The following is a 7,500-nucleotide window of genomic DNA, read 5'->3' on the forward strand; positions in this document are numbered from 1 at the left end:
ATCGGATTTTTGCAGTTTTGAATTTTTTTTAAACATTTTTTTGCAGTTGTCTGATAATACAAATGCATCAATTAATTAACATTGAAATTTTTTTCACCATTGTTACAGTCTTCTGAAATGGAACTGTCAAAGTGCGATATTCGAGCAATTTTGCTATTCGACTTCAAAAACGGACGTAAAGCAGCTGAAACTGCTCACGATATCAATGAAACGTTTGGTGAGGAAATGACCTGTGAGTGGTCAGCTCGAAAATGGTTTAAACGATTTTGCAGTGGAGACCTGAGCCTTGAAGATTGTGAGCATATTGGACCTCCATCTGCCAGTGATGACGGTCAATTAAAGACTGTCGTTGAGAAAGATCCATGTAAAACCACTCGAGAACTGGCAAAAGAACTTCAAGTTAGCTAGAAAATTGCCTGCAACCATTTGCATGTGATTGGAAAATCAAAAAGCTCAACAAATGAGTAAAACACGATTGGTATGAAAATCAGAAAATGCGCAGATATGAAATTTGCTCATCGCTTCTCCGTAACCAGGCAAATCTGTTTCTAGACTATATTGTAACTTGCGTGGATTCTGTACAATAATAAAAAAACGTTTTTCAGTGGTTGGACCAAAATGAAGCACCGAAAACATTCCTTAAATCCAAGCTCTTCAAAAAGAAGGTTATGCTGACTGTATGGTGAGGTACTGCTGGACTCATCCACTACAACTTCTTAAAACCCAGAAAAACTATTACTGCAGAAACATTGCCATGGAATTCCCAAAATGAACAAAAAACTGCTGCTCCACCATCCTAGACTGGTCAACAGAAAAGAGCCAATCATTCTTCATGACAATGCTCAACCACACGTTTCACTAATGACGCTCCAGAAGTTGAGGGAACTTGGTTATGAAGTTCTTCCCCACCCAGCTTATTCCCCAGACCTTTTTCCTATCCAGTACCACTTTTGAAAGCACCTTGATGGTTTCCTTCGAGAGAAAGAGTTAAAACATCAAATCGATGCTGAAAGTGCATTCAAAGAGTTCATCAATTCCAGAACTCCAGATTTTTATGTTACCGGAATAAACAAACTTGTAACTCGTTGGCAAAAATGTGTTGATTGTAATAGTACTTTGATGAATAAAATGTCCCACATTGTTGAAATATATTGTGATGAATTTCATGTTTCAAAACATTGCTTACTTTTTACTCAGCCTCATACTTAACAAATATGAAGGAAATGTTGGGGCATTGTGGATCTTCAACTTTTGGAGATTTCCAGTCTTTGAAATGTTTTAAAGTATTATTATCATAACATTTTGAGTTCAAATTCTGCCGAGGTCAACTTGGCTTCTCATCCTTACAGGGCTTCTATAAAATAAGTAGAAATTAAACTCTAGTGTCAATGGAACCACTTTCCATCAAAATTACTGGTGTCGTGGCAAAGTCGTTAGCAGCATTTTGTCTTTTGCTGTTCTGAGTTCGAATTCTGCCAAGATCAGTTTTATATTTGGGAAAGAGCTGTATCATTAAAACATGGGTCGAAACATGGTACAGTATTTGTTCTAGCTGTTTCTGAGTCCAAGCCCCGATTGTCAACATTGCCGTTCATCCTTGCTGTGTCATCAAAATACCAGTCATATATTGAGATCCATTTCATTGCCTTTTTTTTTTTTCCTTTCATTTACCCCCTAAAATAAAAGCATTATGTTCCTGTACCATAGTCAAAAATCACCACCACCATCATCATCATCATCATGTTATTGTTGTTATTGTCAAAATCATACATTGACAGGCCCAGTGGAGCGTTATTCAAAATGCTTTGTGATGCATTTTCTTTTCTTTTTTTTTTTTTTTTTTTTTTTTTTTGCATTGAATTTTTGCCTGTTTCTTAATATTCTGGCTTCGGTTCCCACCTGGGTGAAGCTTTTACCCTTTCATCCATTCCTTGGTCGATATAAAACAAGAAGCGGTCACCAATGGGGATGGAATTTACGGGAGGAAAGCTGTTGATCTAATCAACTGAAGTCTGGCACTAAAAAAGAATTGTAGAGACTTGTGCTTATATTATTAGTAACAATCCTTTCTACTAAAGGCACAAGGCCTGGAATTAGTGGGGAGGGGACTAGTCGATTACATCGACCCCTGGTGTTTCACTGATACTTAGTTTATCAACCCCGAAAGGATGAAAGGCAAAGTCGACCTCGGTGGGATTTGAACTCAGAATGTGCAGACGTACAAAGTGCCACGATGCATTTTGCCTGGCGTGCTTAGCGGAATTTCGTCTGTCCTTACATTCTGAGTTCAAATTCCACCAAAGTTGACTTTGCCTTTCGTTCGGGGGGGGGGGCGATAAATTAAGTACCAGTTACATACTACGGTCGATGTAATCCACTATCCCCCCCCTCTCCAAATTTCGGGCTTTGTACCCATAGTAGAAAAGATTATTATTATTATTATCTAAGAATGGTGTGAGCTGGCAGAATCATTAGTACCCCAGACAAAATGCTTAGCGGCATTTTGTCGCCTTAACATTCTGAGTTCAAATTCCACCTGGGTTGACTTTATCTTTCGTCTTTTTGGTGTTGAGGCAACCAAGAAGACCCCACCTCCCATCAAAATGTCAGACCTTGTGCCTATAGTAGAGAGGGTTTTGTGGCCTAATGGTTTGGTATTAGCACTCACAATCGCTAAATCATAGGTTTGGTTCCGAGACTGAGTGGCACACTTGTGCACCTGTACAGGCAATCTCGATTTGATTGAGGGGAGTGAGCTGATGTACGGCACATAACGTTTGATCACTATAAACAAATCATCTGTGCAGATCGTTCAGCAAAAACTGAACACTCATATGTTGTCTTCAAGGAGAAGAGCCCATTATTATTATTATTATTATTATTATTATTATTATTATTATTATTATTATTATTATTATCATCATTATTATTATTATTATTATTATTAATGTGGCAAGCTGGCAGAATTATTTGCACACCAGACAAAACGCTTAGAGGCCTTTCATCTGTCTTTACATTCCGTGTTTAAATTCTTCCACGATCAGCTTTGCCTCTCACCCTTTCATGGTTGATAACATAAGTACCAGTTATGTACTAGGGGTTAATATAATTGAATAATCTCTCCCCCAAAATTTCAGGCCTTGTGCTTTTCATAGAAAGAATTATCATTATCATTATTACAAAGGCAGTGAGCTGACAGAATCGTTAGCATGCTGGACAAAATGCTTAACGATATTGTATTTCACCTGTCGCTTCGTTCTGAGAACAACTTTGCCTTTCATCCTTTCGGGGTCGATGTAATCGACTAGCCCCCTCCTCCACGATTTCAGGCCTTGTGTCTATAGTAGAAAGGATTACTATTATTATTATTATTATTATTATTATGAAGGCAGTGAGCTGGCAGAATTGTTAGTACGCTGAGCGAAGTGCTTAACAGCATTTCGTCCGTTTTTATGTTCTGAGTTCAAATTCTACCAAGGTCAACTTTGCCTTTCATCTTTTCGGGGTCGCTAAATTAAGCACCAGTTGAACATTGGGGTTGATGTAATTGACTATTCCCCTCCCCCAAAATTTCAGGCCTTGTGCCTATAGTAGAAAGGATTATTATTATTATTATTATTATTATTATGTAATGCAAAACCATTAACGCATTAGACAAAAAATGCTTCCAGTGCATTTCTTCCAGCTCTGAGCATTTTGAGTTCAAATCCTGCCAAGGTTAACTTTTCCCCTTTCATCTTAAGGGGTGAGGGGCAGGAGTGGGGACTACGGTCAATAAAAAAAAAATGTATGTCACATACTGTGGAAAAGTGGATTGGAGGATTGCAATTTTATTGACCACCTTCCTTCAAATTTGTGGCCTTGTGCTTACGTGAGAAACGGTTATTATTATTATTATTATTATTATTATTATTATTATTGAAGGCGGCGAGCTGGCAGAATCGTTAGCACGCTGGACGAAATGCTTAGCGGTATTTCGCCTGTCACTATATTCTGAGTTCAAATTCTGCCATGGTTGACTTTGCTTTTCATCCTTTCGGGGGTTGATAAATTAAGTACCAGTTATGCACTGGGGACTGATATAATCGACTTATATCTCCTACACCCCAAAAAAAAACTGCTGCCCTTGTGGCAAAATTTTAAACCATTATTATTATTATTATTATTTTCATTGTAGTTGGTTAAAAATTCCCATTGTTGTAATTGGAGATGTGTCTCTAACCACCCGCCCACCCCCACCCCCACCCTCCCACCTTTTAAATGTTACATTGCAGACATATTTGTCTTTTTTTTTTCTTTTTGCTTTCTGTTTCCTCCTCCACCTCCGCTTCCTCTTCCATCTTCATGTTTTGGTCTCCCACCCACCCATCCGATATTCCATGCCCCCACCCCTCGCTCTTTCCCCATCTAACCCTAACCCCCCTCCCTTCACCAACTTTTCCTTGAATTAAAGAAACAAAAAAAAAACCTTGAATTAAAAGCAAATTGTTCTTTTCTTTTTCATTTTATGTACAAAGATGCAGATGTGGCTGTGTGGTAAGAAGCTTGCCTTCCAACCACATGGTTCTGGGTTCAGTCCCACTGCATGGCACCTTGGGCAAGTGTCTTCTGCTATAGCCCTGGGTTGATCAAAGCCTTGTGGGTGGATTTGGAAACTGAAAGAAGCCCATCCTATATATATATATATATATGTATGTATTTGTGTGTGTGTGTGTCTGCATTTGTTCCCCCCCCCCCATCATCACTTGACAACCGGTGTTGGTGTGTTTACATCTCCGAACCCTAGTGGCTCAGCTAAAGAGACCAATAGAATAAGCACCAGGCTTTAATAAGTAAATCCTGAGGTCGATTTATTCAACTAAACCCTTCAAGGCAGCGCCCCAGCATGTCCACAGTCAAAGGGGACTGAAACAAGTAAAAGATGAAAGATATCATCATCACCATCATCATCATTTAGCCCTTCTAGCATTCAGATTATTCTATCAAACGTAAGATTTATCCACATTGTTTGGAGTTAATCCAACATTATCTTGTAGCCTTGAGATTTCAATTACATGGCTGTATATCTTTTAGACTAACATTGTAGAGTAGCTGTGAGAGGTTAGATCTGGCCAGTTTAAAAGTTAAAGGCTTCATGTCCACTTTGCATGCTGGCATGAGTAGGACAGTTTGACAGGGAACCAACAAGCTGCGTTAGGCCCTAATGTCATCTTTGGCGTGGTTTCTATGACGATGCCTTTCCTAATGCCAACCACTTTACAGTGTTAATTGGGTGCTTGTTTGGTTTTTTTTTTTCTTCATAGAAGACTCAAAATGAACAACTTCACTTGTATTACGTTGATGCACATTTACAACTATCACACGATGTCGAGTCAAGGACACACACACACAATAGGCTTCTTTTAGTTTCCACCTACCAAATCCACACACAAGGCTTTGAATAGCCTGGACTGAAAGTAGAAGACACCCAAGATGTGTGTATATATGTATATATATATATACTTGTTGTTTCAGTCATTAGATTTAAGGGTCCTTTTAACCCTATACTGCCTCTGCTTGTCCTCCAATCTGCTTTACAAGAGTGTACCAGTTGCATTTTATTGTGACACCAGCACAAGTTTCCTACTCTGTGCCCTGCATGACAAAAGGACCCACAATGTTTTGCCATCTGTTCATTCAGGGTAATGTGACAGACACTCTGGATAGAAGAAACGGTAGCTGTAATTCTCGCCTTAATGGGCTTCGTCAAACAAATTGACCCCGGGGCTTATCTGTTTTCAAAGCCTAGTACTTAGTCTATCAGTCGAGTGTGACAAGGCATTTCCAGAGGCAATATGACCAGAAGATTCACTGACCAGGAGACTTACTACCAACAGAATTGATTTAATAGAAATACTACAAAGTTTCCATCGACCCAATTCCACTCACAAGGTTTAGAGTAACCCAAAGGCTAAAGACACTTGACCAAGATGCTCTACGGTGGACAACACAAACCCAGAAGCTCATAATTACAAAGGGAAATTCTTAACATTATGTCTGGAAACTAGATTCCAAAGTAGGTACAGTGGAAAACTTGATTCTTTTTGAATCCATCCCATATAAGATCACCCCTGGAACCGAAGTCAAAACCAGCCATAAAAATTTGATAAAAGCACCCACTACACTCTCTGAGTGGTTGGCGTTAGGAAGGGCATCCAGCTGTAGAAACTCTGCCAAATCAGATTGGAGCCTGGTGTAGCCATCCGGTTCACCAGTCCTCAGTCAAATCATCCAACCCATGCTAGCATGGAAAACGGATGTTAAACGATGATGATGATGTCCCAAACACCAGCTTATTAATGACAAAGTTAATTTATTAAATTCTTCATTATTTTCAAAATTAATTGAAACAAAGGTAACGTATTTCAATAGAAATTTGATAACAAAAAGGATAATTATAAAATGCGAATTAAAATTTTATACATTAATGTGTTAATTATTGGTGAACCAAATTAGGAAATTCATTAATATTTAATTAATTTCATAAGCATTTTGTGGACAATAGCAATTGCAGAGGTTATAGGGAAGAGTTACTAGGAAATCTCTGCATCTCAGGATAAATAAATATTACAACACACACACAAGCTTCCGCAGTTTCCATTCACCAAATATCGATGAGGTAATTATTGATTTCATAGAGTTACCTCCCTTCGATAGTGTATTTTGCCTCCATTATGAAACCCAAACACCGAATGACTTGGTTGGTATTTTACGGGACAGGAAACCTCGGACACAGCAGGATAGCTGTGAAAATATCTTATAAGACAGATAGCTGCTACACAGAATCGAAACAAGAGTTGTAATATTCTTTTATTCGTTGACCTGTTTCAGCCATTTTGACTGTGGCCAAGCTGCATTTATCTCCCGCCGCCACTTGACAGCAGGTGTTAGCGTGTTTACATCCCTGTAACTTAGAGGTTCGGCAAAAGAGAACGAAAGAATTCAACGAAACTTTTTTAAAAATAAGTAAAGAAGAAAATGAGTACAATTTGTTCGACTAAAACTCTACACAGTGGTGCCCCAGCATGGTCGCAGTCCAGTGACTTGAAAGATAAAAAGATGGTCAGACATGTTTTTCGCAGAAGACAGGAAACAAACGGTCAAACTAAAGCGTTTGACCCGAGCTCAAAAACGAAACAAAAATTAGTGTAATAGGTGTAAAACAACTTGGCTTGTATGACAGGGATGCTCATTTACAGCTCTCACGTAATGTCAAGACGACAGTACACACACACGATGGGTTTCTTTCTACCAAAATCCACCTATAAGGCTTGATCCAGCCCAGGGCTATAACAGAAGACTCTTGCTCAAAGTTCTGTATATTGGGACTGAACCCAATACCACAATGGTTTGAAAGCAAGCTCCTTAACAACACAGCCACACGTGATAATCCTTTCTGCTAAAGGCACAAGGCCTGAGATTTGTTGGGAGGGGACTATTCAATTACATCGACCAGTGCGT

General features: G+C 38.9%; 1 protein-coding gene across 1 annotated transcript in view; it reads left to right on the forward strand.

The window, feature by feature from the left end:
• The first annotated feature begins 6,694 nt into the window (after positions 1-6,694).
• LOC106878040 (RNA helicase aquarius) overlaps positions 6,695-7,500 on the forward strand; it is a 127,081-nt gene continuing 126,275 nt past the window's right edge. The window contains exon 1 of the mRNA XM_089342132.1: positions 6,695-7,500. This exon is cut by the window's right edge and continues 858 nt beyond it. The gene's annotated coding sequence lies outside the window, so the exon portion shown is untranslated.

The sequence above is a fragment of the Octopus bimaculoides genome, chromosome 25, assembly GCF_046866305.1.
Source record: "Octopus bimaculoides isolate indiv1 chromosome 25, ASM4686630v1, whole genome shotgun sequence".
Taxonomy (NCBI): Eukaryota; Metazoa; Mollusca; class Cephalopoda; order Octopoda; family Octopodidae; genus Octopus; species Octopus bimaculoides.